This window comes from Camelus bactrianus, chromosome 9 (genome assembly GCF_048773025.1).
Source record: "Camelus bactrianus isolate YW-2024 breed Bactrian camel chromosome 9, ASM4877302v1, whole genome shotgun sequence".
Lineage (NCBI taxonomy): Eukaryota > Metazoa > Chordata > Mammalia > Artiodactyla > Camelidae > Camelus > Camelus bactrianus.
The window spans coordinates 38387994-38403669 of NC_133547.1; the positions used below are offsets into that span (position 1 = coordinate 38387994).

The following is a 15676-nucleotide window of genomic DNA, read 5'->3' on the forward strand; positions in this document are numbered from 1 at the left end:
AAAAGCTTTACAGTTTTATCTTTTAACCTTTTCGACTAAGACTCAAAACAACCAACTCCTCTGCTCTGAAAGTCTGTGGAATCCATGTCATCATTTCTAGTTTAATGGAACTTCCTCCCCCAAACAGCTTTTTTTTTTTTTTAACTATTTAGGGACAGTTATTTTTTTATAATTTCACTTGTAAAGAAGCTTAAATCAGGTTTTACAGAAAGAAAACATAAACACCACCCATTTATCTTCTTTCTTTCAAAGACTGCCTAATAGAAAACCTTTACTGAAGTATGCAATCAAAAATAAGACACCAGATGAACCAAGACATTCACCTGCTATATTCAGATTTATTTATTTATTTTTTTTTTATGGTAGGAAAGGAGCTAATCACCTTCCTGCCCTCACCTGCCCTGTCTTGAAAGGCAAACTCTGCTTGAGCTGGACCTGTGTTCACCTCTAGTGTTTCATGACACATTTTATATTAACTTCTCTACCTGTTGCTCCTTGGGGTTATAAAGTGTTTTCTATTACATGTTTAGTGATTCTGAGAATCACTCACTTGGGATTGGTGAGGCTTTATAAACTTTAAATGGCAGAGGAACTGAAGTATAAGAACAAGAAATAAATGCTAAAAGCTGCCCATCTGGGTTTTTAACAGCTCCCCGTGCCGGGGCAGCTGCAGTTAGGACCCATGGCACTCCAGGAGAGCCTGCCTGCTTGGAGACAGGGAGCTCTGGCCTATTTTTCAGGGCTTTGCAATGACAGAAATTTTTTTTAGTCTCCAGGTGTCCATTATAAGACAAACGAATAGCAACGCTGTAGATTTCAGAACTGTAAAGGGAACAAAAATAGGACATTTTATTTCACTGTTCAGACACAAACCACTTTCATAGTTTTCTTACTGAAAACCATCCCATTACTGGGGCACAACTCTTAAGAGTCGTGCACATAAAAACACCCCGGTGATGGAAAAACCCCTCTCCAGCTTCACTGTGCGGCCTTGCACAGATCCCTGTGACCCCTCTGGGCCATGTTGTTCTCGCCTGTAAAATGAGAGGTCATGTTAGATGACTCCTAAGGGCCTTCTAGTCCTAACTTGTATTATTCCACTGGGACTTACAGGTTAATTTTTAAAAATCTGTAAGGAAACACAGTTTGTCTAGCCATCATGTACTTCCCTGTGTGTCACATAAACAGCCATTACATTCTCTGGCTAATGACCAACATCTAGGCAGAATGCTGGTGCTCAAACTGATGGGCACATTCTGCCTTTAAAGCAAAGCGGACTAAATTTTACTCTTAGATTTGGAGGCAAAGGTTGGGATTTTGATTCTATTTATTTTCTTCATGGAAATACATGAACATTGGCTTTTCTGATCTCCAAGAAAGCTCGTTTTACAGAGTGCTTCAGCCCCCCTTTATCCTTTCGGCCTCCACGCCTTCCAAATGATGAAGCAGAGAACGTCTGACTGAGATACACAGCATGAGCACACACGCACAGCCAGGGGAGCAGGGTGTCAGGACAGACGGTGACCTGATGACAGAGACAGGAAAAGTGCATGGCGAGGACGTGACGCCAGGGGCTGCTGGCGAGGAGATGGATCTATATGAGAAGCCACACGGAAGTCGGGATATTTTTATTTGCAAACAAAAGCGAGTGGAACAGACACACAAAAGCAGCAGAGCAGTACCTGACCAGAAAGGAGTGGGAGAGTGGGGGACAAAGCTGGAGCCTGGAGGAGCTACAAAAGAAAACCCACAGCACAAAGAAGGGGCTGAGAGAGAGAGAGAGAGAGAAGCAAGAGAGCATTTAGATTTTGGCAAAACACATCTCAGCACAGCTACTTCACTGTCTAGAACCCTATGAAAACTGTCACATCAAAGTTGAAAGACCAAGCTTTGCCTTCACCCCCTCGTCTCCCGTCGCCGTTTCTAGAGGAAGATTGAGCCAGATTTTCACATTTGAGTTGATGTTAGTTCTGCAACTCAGGACGGGCTGTCCCTTTACAGGTGAACACAGTGCGCCCATTCCATCCCGGGATGGCCTTCTCTTCTTGATGTGGTATCCAAGCCCCACTTTGTTACCTCAGTGGAGAAGGGGATCCTGTAAATTCTTAATGTAAAGGATGCTTCACATCAAAACTGATATAAAAGAGCCTGCAGGGTGGTGTCAGTGAAACATGCAGAGCCCACTGAAAATTCAGGAAAATCACTCAGTCTGTAGGAACCACCCTCACCCTCCAACCAAGCATGCACATACTGGCTTATTTCCAGAAGTAAAATGTACACCACTCTGAATCTTATATCCAGAGAAGAAAGTAAATATAGCCTCCAACTGGAGGAATGTACAGAGCACTTCTCTGCATATTTGGATGCTCAAAAACTTGTTTTAATAACAAGAGCTAATTATTATCAAATGGTTTGGGAGTCTTTGATGCCATGCTCAGTGTTTTATATTCAGTGTTTTATTTAATTATCACAACAGCTCACAGACGAAGGTACCCATACTATTTCTTCTTCATATCTGAGGAAAACCCAGATCCCAACCCAGGCAGAGTGACTCCAGAGTCCAAGCTCTTAGCCACTGCGCTGCCCGGCATCTACCCCTCTGCTTTAGGTACCACCACTGACAGTTTTCAAACTCCCTGCTGATACCATGGTGCCCCTGCGATGGAAAAGGAAGGCGTGGTTACAGATTTTCTCCCAATATTTATTCTCCCATTCATCCGTGGAACAGGTTATTTGGTTGGGCTATGTTTGCCCAGAAGGAAGGCTGTGACTAAGTTCTTGCTACAGAGATGTAAGTAAAAGTTATCATGAGGCAGCTTCGGGTACCTTTCCTGGTAAGGCAGCAGGCACAGGCCTTCACCCTTCTTTCTGCTTCCTCGCTCCATCCTGCTGTCTGGAAAGTGAAAGCTGCCATCTTGGTTCATGAGAAGGCAGACCTCGCCTTAAGGATGAGCTTGAAGGAACCTGGGTTACTGAAAATTTTATGGAGCAGAGAAGACCTGCCCTTCTCTAGAGCCCTGGACTTAGTACTTCCAGGTCTTTATGGGAAAAAGAAATACATGTCAATCATGTTTGAGCCAATGGTCTTTGGATTTCTGTTACTCGCAGAGGGACTTAATCTAAACTGTAACAAAAATCTCTCAATAACAAAGGACGAGGTGAAAGTAGGCCAAGCGAACCACAGTGAGGCCACAATGTATTTTGCCTCTCTTCAGGTCACTGCTTGATTTGAGAGCCACAGAATCCTTCCCAAGTTAATATTCTTGTCAGGAAGGGATGCTAGAGATACTGAGAATAGCAGGAGCTCATGAAGGGGGTTCCCAGATACGAACCGACAGACTGGGCAAAGTGATTGGAGGGGGTTCGGTGGTTCTTGGAGCCCCCATATGTACACTGATGCGTTCAAGATACTTTTCTCATGAATGGCCTTATGTATTTACTTTTGACCTACCCTGAAGTATATCCTTGTTGATAATCGAGGTCCTTTTCTAATTGCATTTTCCAAGTAACTTTTTTTTTTAATGCAGTGGGGTACATGGCATTACAACTTTCATTTATTGCCATGCAGTGTAACTGGTTTCTTGTTTTCCTTGAGATTGTGTGATATCTACTGCTAGAGAAGAGGATGCTGTCTCTACTTTAATGAGGAAAATGGCACCCAAACTCTACTATTGGCAGAAAACCTGGTGCCAAGATTCCTACCCCATGTCTGTGAGAACCTAAATCAGGGCTCCTCATTCTACACATTACTTCTGGCAGGTGTTAGAATTTTCTCCTTGACCTGTTTTCCAAGTGTCCATCCTTCATTCTCTCTCTGGGACTATTTATCCACTGAGTAATCAAAGAAGAAAGTAGTTCCCCAAAATTTCTAATGAAGGTAATTCAAGACAAGAGTCTACAAATATTAACAAAAGATAAGCTGACTCTAGAAGGAAGAAATGAGAAATCCAGGAAGACACAAATAATGAGATTTAAATCTCAAAAGCAGGTAGATATATTAGATCAGATGATCTTTCTCTAAAATATCGATTCCTGACGTAACGTGGATAATGCTTCACCAAAGGACGTGAATCTGTTTCAGACACATCACATCAGTGCGCTACTTCTCTCTCAGCCCCAAAAGCCTTGCAAGCATTTGTACTCATGTCAAGCACATATAATGTGAACCATCTTGAATTTTATCTGAAAATTATAATCTTAACTGAATGCTAGCTGTGCCCCCTGTGGTTAGACTCAGCTCCTCTGCCGGCCTCACGCTAGCGTCTTCCCCAGGGAATGGAACGGATGCTCAGATGCGCTTTAGCTCCTCATGTAAACTCCACTCTTTGATTTCACTTATTTTCATGACACTGGCGTGAGGTACAACCATTATCTCTAATTTAACTTGTCTGAAACCAAACTCATCATCTTCCTTCCTGTAATCTAGCTCAACCTCCCACCTTTGTGTTATTTTTTTTTTCAGTGACTCCTGTGTTCTCTTTGCAAACTGTCCTTGCAAGGTCAGTATACTGTTCAGCTCTTTCTCTTCACTCTCTTCTTCCTCTGAAATGTAAGTTATCCCCTCACCAGACCCTCAGCTCATCCATCCCAGTTCAGGTACTTCAGCCATTTCTAGACTAAGATGCTGCCTCCCAGCTGGTCCTCATGCTTCGACTTCTTTCCATCCTGTTCTGACTACCGCCTCTCAGTTACTTACCACACACTGACTCATTCCTTTCCCTAAATTATAGAATCCAAACTCTTGACCTGAATTCCATGGCAATTCGTAGTCTGGCTATATCCTGCCTTCCTAACCAAATTTCCCATCACTTTCCTACACAAATTCTTTTCATCTTCAGACCACCTTCCTAATAACCCCACCCATGCTATGCCCTCAGCTTCAGTTTCAACTCAAAACTTCTGCTTGTTCTGGAATGCTGCTCCTTCACCTTCCCCCTACGAACCCTAACCTCCTTGTCTCCAGAGCTCAGCGCAGGTCCTGCCATGCGGCTTCCCTGACCAGTCAGACAACACTCGCCCCCTTTCCCGTCCTTTCTAGCCATCTGCTGGGCACGTACATCCTGGCACTCGCTGGTTCTGCTGTGTGATTCCTGTGCGTGCTCCTGTGCTGTTTCTACAATTAGCAGTTGATTCTGGAGAGCAAGGGCCAGCTCTCACCACGCGTCTGCCTCCCCACAGGGTCAGGCCCAGTGCCAAGCACTGCTGAACGGACAAGCCTCTCAGCGGGACATTTAGTTCTGCAAGCTCCTTCCATCTCCTGTTCGTTTAGCTCATCTTCTGCTCACTTAACTGCTCAAAAAGACTTCCAGCAAAAGCCAGCACAACACAAAGGAAAGACTGTGAAATATGTTCAGGTCTTACTCCCTGCAACCCCCGAGAGCCATAATCTATCAGCAATATTCCTGTGATAACTATGCTTTTTGTCCCTGAGATGCTGCACAGCTTCTGAGTGCCGTGTGTGTCACGGCACTGACCACGCTGCGGGCCTGAGCAGTCTTTGTAGGAGGAACCTGTTAACCTTTGACTCCTGTCTCCCGGTACCTCGCTCTCAGCCAGACATTGTAAGGACTGGTAGAGGTGCTTTCTACTTTTCTACGCTCTGTAGCATGACTTATTGTTGTCACTCTTTCTATACGTCAGTTTCCACTGCCTTCGGGTCTTTAATTCCTGTAAGCTGGGAAAACAGCATTTAAATGCCTGGCACCTATGGAGACGAGAGTATAAAGTTACATGTTTCCCTGGGAACGTATGGATTTAAATCTAGGGGTAAGCAATGTCACAGTAAGGTATTTGATAGAAGTATTTTGCAGAGTGGTTTAACCTGCAGAACATTCACGTCCATGCTGGAATATATTCACCTATTTCTACACACAGATACAGATACAGGTTTTCATCATACTCCTCCTCCTATACCAAGATGTCACGAATATGAGAATTACCAGTAGGCACATATCCTGGAAAGGAACGGAAACAGCTGAGCACATTCACACGGGGACGTTGTGGGATTCTCATCCCCCATCCCTTTCACCTCCTGGCCTAATACTTCACCACCTAATGCCATAGTTACACACCTGCCGCTAGCACATCACGTTGTGTCAGGCAGCTTCTTGAGACAAAGAACGTCTATTCATATCTGTCTCCACTGAGATAATATTAAATCTATGTTGAGACCTTTTTCATTGAAGTAGTCATCTGCAAACTGAGTGGTTTATTTAAGGGTCTAACTTTCCTTCTTCCTCAAATACTTTCAACTCCTCCTTAGTCCTAAGGAGAACCTTACTCAGAGAGACCGTCATCACACTCAGGCAAGTCTGGTTATTTTTCACATGAGGCCTGGCGCTCCAATGGGCTAATGCTCACGGAACGTTAGTAAGTGGCTCACAGTTTAGTGACTGAGTATTTCTCATTAGGAACTATTAAAAGTACAATTAAATATTATTATCTTTTCCAAGTGTGTACTTCAGGTTTTGTGTGTTTAACGTTCTCTAACCGAAACAGAAGCCATCAGCATAGCCGTAATCAACTGACTGGCAAATCGTGAGTGAATATTATTCAGTTCTGAGCCTTGACTGCGAAGACAGAGGCACAGAAGTATGTCAGTGAAACGAGGGACGCAGTGTTCACAGCAGAGCGAAGCACTAGGGGATGGGTATCTGCTGCCTAGAGTTCTGTTGTCAAGGCTGACTAAGCATTGCTTTGAAGGACTGTGCTCTGCCTTGATCAGGCTGTTCATGTTTATGAGCAATGAAAATCCACTCAATTTTCAGTAACATTTCGAATATGTACACGGCAGAGACCAAGCTCAGTCAACACTTCCTTAAGGTATTGGATATCAAATCACTGTTTTTGAACTACTAATTAATCATCCATTCCACGTACAACTAAACATGATGCAAAGCACTTGCTAATTATTCTCTGGGATAGACATTGCCTAAAGCTCAGCTTTCAGTTGTAACAACCCTATGTGTTCACACTCATTTGTGTGACGAAGGGTTGTCAGTAAAAATATCAGGCAATTGGACCAATGGTACCATCATCAATCCAGTGATCCCTGTGAGTTCACGGCCCAGCAGTGGCCCAGAGATTTTTCTGAAGAACTCCGTTCCTGGGTGGGACACTCTGATGAGAGATCCACAAGGTTCTTCTCACCGAGACTGTCTACAGATGGCCCAGCAGCAGAGAACATGCTGAGAATTTAACGAATGTTTAATTTACATTTGTGATCCTGAACCTGGTTTTATTTTAGAACTTAGCTGTGTCGTCGTCTTAGAGTCTCAGCAACATTCATAGACATAATATCAAGTATCTGCTCCCCCGTCTCCCTCAAATGTATAGTGTTTATTGTGTATTTTATATGTTGTCACTGAAAAAACTAGGAATAATTCAGATTGGTTTCATTTAATTGAATGCTGACATCTGGTAAATGGATAAATCTTCTTTAACCTAAAATTCAATGATATGACAAGGAAAACTTATATTCAGAATTATTTTAAAAATAGCTACTTTGAATTCAGTACTGCACAGTCTAAACATATAAAGCCATTAACAAGAAGACATGAGTATCGGGCCTTCCTTGTTATGGACAAGTAGATCGCTGGACAGTTCAAGAGATTTCAGATCATTTATAGGCATCCAGTTTATCAAGATGTGAACTTGATGCTAAATCCTTACTCTTTAAAAATAATTGGCAGACATTTATTAACTACTAATGTGCTAAGAACTGTGCTAAGGTGCTCCTGGAGATGTAACAAGTAAGACAGAGCACTGGACTTCAAAGGAACTTAGGGATTAGTGAAGAGACAGACACATTCAGAGATGATACAGAGACACAGAAATTATCCACTTCTGGATAGAGAATGCTATGACTGTCAGACTTCAGGCTCCATTTGAGCCCTTCCCTAAAAGTCTCCAGTTTTCCAGTTGCTCAGGCCAACAACCTCAGTCATCCTTAAATCCTCTCTCGCTGTTTTTTCTCACATCTGATGTGTTGGAATGTCCTGCTGGGTCACCTGCACAACAGATCACCTGTCTGGCTCCGTGTTGGTCCAGGCCACCACCACTTCTTACCTGGGTTGCTGCATGAGCCTCCTACCTGGTCTTCCTGTTTCTATATGGAAGCTAGAAGCATCCTGTTAAAACTTAGTTAGACCCTGTCTCTCCTTTACCTAAACGCCTCCAATGCCTTCCCATTTCTCCCAGAGAAAAAGCTGAAGTCTGAAAGCCTCAGAGTCTGGCCTCCCTTACCTCCCTGACTCGACTCCTGCTGCTCTTCCTCTTGCTTCCTTTGCTTCGGCCACCCTGCACAGGTTGTGTGTGCTCCTTCGCCTGCTCCGGCTGTTCCCACTCTCACTTCCTTGAGTCTTTGCTAAGTGTTCCCTTCACAACTGGGCCTCCCTGGATGTTCCATAGAAGAGTCATGGACACATCACCAGCGCCACGTGGGGCAGAGAGAAAGCAGGGACTACTGGGGGGAAGATAAGCAAGCAAAGAAGTAGGTAGAGGGCACTCAGTCCTCCAAACTCCCATTGTTCTGCTGTTTCGATTGGGCATGCGTGGTCTGCACACATCAGGGTCAAAGACCCAGTAGGCTGCTCTTCTGGATGGATAGGGTGTTTATGTGAGTTTATAATAATAGGAACTCCCTGTTTGATATGGACTGAATGTTTGTGTCCCCTGCTCCCTACCCCAAAATTTATGTGTTGAAACCTACAGTGATGGTATTTGGAGGTGGGGCTTCTGAGAGGTGCTGAGGTCATGGGAATGGGTCCCGCGTGAATGGGATTAGTGCTCTTATAACCATCCCCAGCACTCCTGAGTAGTGTTACATTGTTCTTCTTAAAAAATATTTTTATTGAAATGTAGTCAGTTTACAATGCTGCATCAATTTCCGGTGTACAGCATTAATACTTCAGTCATATAGGAACATACATATATTTGTTTTCATAATTGTTTTTTTACCACATTACTACAAGATACTGAATATAGTTCCCTATGCTATACAGTAGAAGCTTGTTTTATCTCTTTTATATATAGCAGTTAGTATCTTCATAATTGTGAACTCCCAATTTATCCCTTCCCTCCTGGTAATCATACTTTGTTTTCTATGTCTGTGAGTCTGTTTCTGTCTTGTAAATAAGTTCATCTTTTTTTTTTTTCTTTAGATTCCACATTTAAGTGATATCATACGGTATTTTTCTTTCTCTTTCTGGCTTTCTTCACTTTGAATTGACATTCTCCAGGTCCATCAACCTTGTTGCAAATGGCATAATCTTATTTTTTACGGCTGAGTAGTATTCCTTTGTATAAATATACCACAACTTCTTTATCCAGTCATCTGTCGATGGACATTTAGGTTGTTTCCAGGTCTTGGCTGTTGTAAATAGTGCTGCTAGGAACATTGGGGTGCATGTATCTTTTCGAATAAAGGTTTCCTCCAGATATATGCCCAGGACTGGGATTGCTGGGTCATATGATAGGTCTATTCTCAGTCTTTTGAGGGCTTTCCATACTGTTTTCTATAATGGCTGCACCAAACTACATTCCCACCAACAGTGTAGGAGGGTTCCCTTCTCTCCACAGCCTCTCCAGCATTTATTGTTTGTGGACTTTTTAATGTTGGTCATTCTGACTGGTGGGAGGTGATACCTCATTGTAGTTTTGATTTGCATTTCTCTGATGATTAGCGATATTGAACATTTTTTCCTGTGCCTATTGGCCATTTGTAGGTCTTCACTGGAGAACTGCTTGTTTAGGTCTTCTGCCCATTTTTAGGTTGGGTTGTTTGTTTCTTCTTATTAAGTCATATGAGCTATTTATATACTCTGGAAATGAAGCCCCTGTCAGTCTCATCTTTTGCAAATATTTTTTTCCCATTCTGCAGCTGTTGTTTTGTTTTGCTTATGGTTTCCTTTGATGTGCAAAAGCTTGTAGGTTTAATTAGGCCCCATTTGTTTATTTTTGCTTTTATTTCTATTGCTTGGGTAGACTGCCCTAGGAGAACACTGCTGACATTTATGTTAGATAATGTTTCGCCTATGTTTTCTTGTAAGAGGTTTATAGTGTCTTGTCTTATGTTTAAGTCTTTAAACCATTTTGAGTTTATTTTTGTGTATGGTGTGAGGGAGTGTTCTAACTTCATTGATTTACACGCTGTCCAGTCTTCCCCACACCATATGCTGAAGAGACTGTCTTTACTCCATTGTATGTTCTTGCCTCCTTTGTCAAAGATTAGTTGACCAAAAGTTTGTAGGTTTATTTCTGGGCTCTCTGTTCCATTGATCCATGTGTCTACTTTTGTACCAGTCCCATGCTGTTTTGATTACTGTAGCTCTGTAGTATTGTCTTAGGTCTGAGGGTTATTCTTCCAGCTTCATTCTTTTTCTTCAGAAATGCTTTGGCAATTCTGGGTCTTCTGTGATTCCATATAAATTTTAGGATTATTTATTCTAATTCTTTGAAAAATGTCCTGGGTAATTTGATAGGGATTGCATTAAATCTGTAGATTGCTTTGGGTAGTATGGCTATTTTAACAATATTAATTTTTCCAATCCAAGAACATGGGGTATCTTTCCATTTCTTTAAATCATCTTTAATTTCCTTAGTCAATGTTTTGTAGTTCTCCACATATAAGTCTTTCACTTCCTTGGTCAGATTTATTCCTAAGTATTTTATTTTTTGAATGCAATTTTAAAAGGGATTGTTTCTTTACTTTCCTTTTCTGATATTTCATTGTTAGTGTAAAGAAATGCAACTGATTTCTGTATGTTAATCTTGTATCCAGCTACCTTAGCGAATTCTTTTATTAGCTCTAGTAGTCTTTGTGTGGAGCCTTTAGGGTTTTCTGTATATAGTATCATGTCATCCACATATAGTCACAATTTTACATCTTCTCTTCCAATTTGGATCCCTTTTTATTTCTTTTTCTTGTCTAATTGCTATGGCTAGGACTTCCAAGACTATGTTGAATAGAAAAGGTGAGAGTGGGCATCCTTGTCCCAGGTTTTAGGGGGAAGGATTTCAGCTTTTCACCATTGAATATTATGCTTGCTGTAGGTTTGTCATAAAGAGCTTTTATTATGTTGAGATATATTCCCTCTATACCACACTTTGGTAAGAGTTTTTATCATAAATGGATATTGAATTTTATCAAATGCTTTCTCTGCATCAGTTGAGATGATCATGTGATTTTTGTCCTTTCTCTTGTTGATGTGGTGTATCACATTGATTGATTTGTGAATGTTGAACCAAACTTGTGTCCCTGAAATGAACCCAACTTGATCATGGTGTATGATCTTTTTTATGTGTTGTTGGATTATGTTTGCTAATATTTGGTTGAGGATTTTTGCATCTATGTTTATCAACAATATTGGCCTGTAATTTTCTTTTCTGGTAGTGTCTTCGGCTTTGGTATCAGGGTGATGGTGGCTTCATAGAATGAGTTTGGAAGTATTCCTCCTCTTCAATCTTTTGGAACAGTTTGAGGCTCGGTATGAGCTCTTTGTATGTTTGATAGAATTCCCCAGTGAAGCCATCTCATCCTGAACTTGTGTTTGCAGGAAGGTTTTATTTTTTTATTGCTGATTCTATTTCACTTCTAGTGATTGGTTTGTTCAAATTATCTATTTCTTCTTGATTCAGTTTTAGTGGACTGTATGTTTCTAGAAATTTGTCCATTTCTTCTAAGTTGTCCAATTTATTGCCATATAGTTGTTCAAGTGTTACATTGTTAAATTATTCTTCCAGAGCACTCACCAATGTCTAATACGCTATATAATTTATTTTTATCTATTATTTGCCTTCTTCATTACCATGTAAGTTCCACAAAGGCAGAGATTTGCTTCCCTCCCCCACTGCTGTGTATTCCCAGTAATTTGAATAGTGCTTGCCCTACAGTAGGTGCTCAGCAAAGATCTGTTGAATGAATGAATGAATGTGGGGACCTGTGGAGGGGGTTAATGGTGAGGATGTAATAACTAAAGAGATGAGGAAAGAAGTTCTTGGACTCATCCAAGTATGGAGAATGGTCCTATGAGGGAGAAGCATAAAGGAAAGAGGGAAGATTAACTGGGGAAGATGGAGCTTTGACTGGAAAGAATGAGCATTGAGTAAGGAAAGATCTGAACAAGCAAGTCAGGCCGTTATGAAATATTTGCACTCAATTCTTACAAGTATGAGCATATCGCAGCAGGGTGGCCAGGATAGTGGCAGATTTAGCAACCATATGTATGAGGAGGGACTTATTAATTTAATTAGTTGATTAAAAAAGAAAGAAATGCGGCGAGGAAGGAAAGAAAGCACATGAGATGAAAGGCTATCATGGTAGAGGGAGTATCTAGTATATTTAGCTTTGAGTAGCTCTGAGAGATGAACTAATGATTTGCTACAATAAATCATTTCTGGATCAGTACAAGAATTTTAAAAATTTTGTTCAGAAAATTAAGTGTGTGCTTTTGTGTGGCTGTGGACGTGAAGTCACTTGAGTGTCAAGCAAAGCCTAAAGCTGACCTCAGGAATGTCTTCTTGTCTGAAGACGCTTCCACCAGGGCTGATGTGGCTGTAAGTTTGAGGAGCCTCAATACGAGACTCCTCCTGCATTCCCGTCTGTTGGTCAGCTGTTAAGCTAAACTGTATGCAACACTCAGGGGTTTGTGCGAGAGTGTGTTTGGTGCAAGCAGGTGCTCAGAAAAGGTGAATGCAGAAAGCAGTGAATGAAAGGAACCCTGGGCCAGGGCAGTACTCAGCTTCTCATGCTATTAGGAGAGGGCTGCAGAGTTAGGGCCTGCTACCTTCTGCGGATTCGGAATTCAGTAGGAGAAGCAGCAGATCAGTGGTGCGTATGAGGGAAAAGAGAGCTCTCAGCATCATTTCTCAAAGTTAGGAGGCTGCTCCAAATTTTAGCAAGACAAAAAGAAATTCCTCGCAATTAGATAAACTTCTGTTTGTTTTACAGGAAAGGGAGACTAGAAAAATCAAAACCTTGTGGATCAGGGCTGCCACATGAGGGTACTAGAGTCAATTAGGGAACATTACACCTATTAACTGAGATCCGTTTTTAATTTAGAAAATAAGGTTTATCAGAAAGAACACTATATAAAATGAGGAATTAAGACCTAAAGACTGCTTTTTGAGCTTTGAAATATTTAAAAAAGACATCTTTGAGTGAGGTTACTTAAATCTGTAGGATTTTGATCTGCAAGCTCTACATTTCCAAAGGGACCCTGGGTACTGGCTGCTGATTTTTAAAGCTATCAGGTTCAGGATAAAAATTCCTCGTAGTACCTAGGAAAGCTCCTGAGATAAGTAAATTAAACAGAGAAGCTCAGCATGATGTAGTAATGGAGATGTGCAACTGCAGCGGACCAGCTGCCCAAGAAAAGTGAATCCTGTAGACACGACAGACATGCTGAGGAAGGAGGTATAAAAATGTCAGCATATGTTACAGCTACGTTAGCCGATAGAAAAGTGTGCACAGAGCACGTCCCACACACCAGACGTTGTTCTGAGTACTTCACATATACTGACTCTCTTAAGGCTCCTAACGTGAGCCTTACACACTCTGAGATGGCGTTGCAGGATGAAATAAACTCGGCAAATTCTGGGTAACCTGTCACTTTCCCGTATCATACCAGCAGCACTTCTGGTGCATCCATTTAACAAAGGAAACCTTTCGTGATGCTTCTCCCAGTGCTGGTGGTTCACGACACACTTGGTTAGAGACATTAATATATGTGAACGGGGTTTGAAAAATACACCGTTCTGTTCATCTTATCAAATTATCGAATATCAGAATTCCTAGGTTCTTATTCTATAGCAAAAATTTCATATAGTATTTCAGACAAATGGTCATGTGGATTTTTCTTGGAAACTTTCATTGGCTAGAAGTGCTTTCTCTCAGGAAGACAGTGCATTTCACTGCAGGAAAGTTACAAGCCATTGAAAACACTTCATTGTATTAAGGTCATGTTTCTCCTAACTCCCCATCCATTGACCAATTAACAAAAAGTAAAACTACAGATGGAAACATTTAAAATTAGTACTGTGAGATTATAGTGGGTTGAATGTTGCCTCACCTTCCCAAAGATAAGTCTGCCTAGAACTGAGTGTGATCTTACTTGCAAAGTGGGTCTTTGCAGATAAAAGTTAAGGATCTCAAGATGAAATCATGCTGTGTTAAGATGGGCTCTAAATGAAATGACAGGTGTCGTTATAAAAGAAGAGAAAGGGAGATGACATACAGAGGAGGGAAAGGCCAGGGAGATTGGAATGATCTGTCTATAAGCCAAAGGGACACCAAGGATGGCCAGCAGCCACCCAGAAGCAAGAAGAGAGGCAAGGAAGGGGTTCTCCCTCAAAGCCTCCAGTAGGAACCAATCCTGCCAGCACTCTGGTTTCAGACTTCTCGCCTCCAGAACCGTAACAGTACATGCCTGTTATTGTAAGCCCCTCCATTTGTGGCAGTTTTTACAGCAGTTCTAGGAAGCTGTTACAATGAGATTAAAGCAAATGCTTACATTACCAGAATAAAATGAGATTGAATCAAATCCAAATACCAAATGACAAAGGAAAAAGATGACAGAAGACTGAGGATAAAATTAGGAGATCAGGAAATAAGAGGAGATGGGTATGAGCAGGTTGAATTACAAGGGCAAGAAGGTTAAAAGCTAAGTGCACGTATAAGGAGTTTGTATGAAGGAGCTAATATTTCCACTATAACAAATAGTGGTAAGTAGTGGTTAGGGCATTATCAGGAGAACGATCAGGAGTAAGAAAGCTATGTTATATTGAGTTAAACAAATTATGAATGATACTCATTTTCCAAGCTTCTAAAACACTGGCTAAAATGAAGCTTAAGTACCTTGTCAGATGGCTAACAGAGTAACGGGGGTACCAGTGTGAAAGGAAAGAGACCACGCGCGGGGAGAAGGGGAAGCAGCCCCAGGCCCTGGCTCTGGCTCTGACGTTTTCCTGCAGGGCCACCTGTATGGTCCCGATGACCCAGAAAGCCTTTGTCAATTTTTGAAGAACTGCTATAATACTTGCTACTAGATCAAAGGCATCATTCTGATCTAAATGCTGTTTCACCCCCCCCATCTTTCTCCCCTTTATCAAATAACTACACATAGCATCTTAATACCTGCTCTGCCTCCCGTGGACCTTCATTCTGACTTCACTTGTTTAGCCCTGTCTGAACAAGTGATTCATGAAAGGCGCTGTGCAAAGTGCAGTCTGAGAAGCAAACAAGCCTGGTTCCTAAGGCTTCAGGGAACAACACACCAGAAAAAAATCATGAAACCTATATATTTTTATCTGTACTTATATAATATTTATATATTATATTTTTATTTATATTCTATGTAACTGTGGAATGAAGTGTGAATGATGGACAAAACTATCTTGTAAACTGCCTACTGAACCACTGAGTATGCACAGGTACTAAAAATCCGTGCAAAACTGCATGCATTTAGAACGCCTCTGTGTCCCGGTCAGTCAGTGGTTTCACCATTGGCCAGTCGTCCAGGGCAGGTGCTTGTGTATCACACCTGGACTGACTTCTACCTCAATTCTTTTATCCAATCAACTAGACCTCTAGATTATATCCAAGTCTGCCCTGGGTCCTGCTCCACTGCTTCCACTCCACTCTTGTCCAAACCACCATCGTCCCTCCCTTGGACGTCTG

The 15676-nt window shown here is 41.7% G+C and overlaps 1 protein-coding gene across 2 annotated transcripts in view; it reads right to left on the reverse strand.

Moving 5' to 3' along the window:
- The window catches only part of VAV3 (vav guanine nucleotide exchange factor 3), a 334983-nt gene that overhangs the window by 3396 nt on the left and 315911 nt on the right, over positions 1 to 15676 (reverse strand). The gene's annotated exons all lie outside the window — the stretch shown is intronic.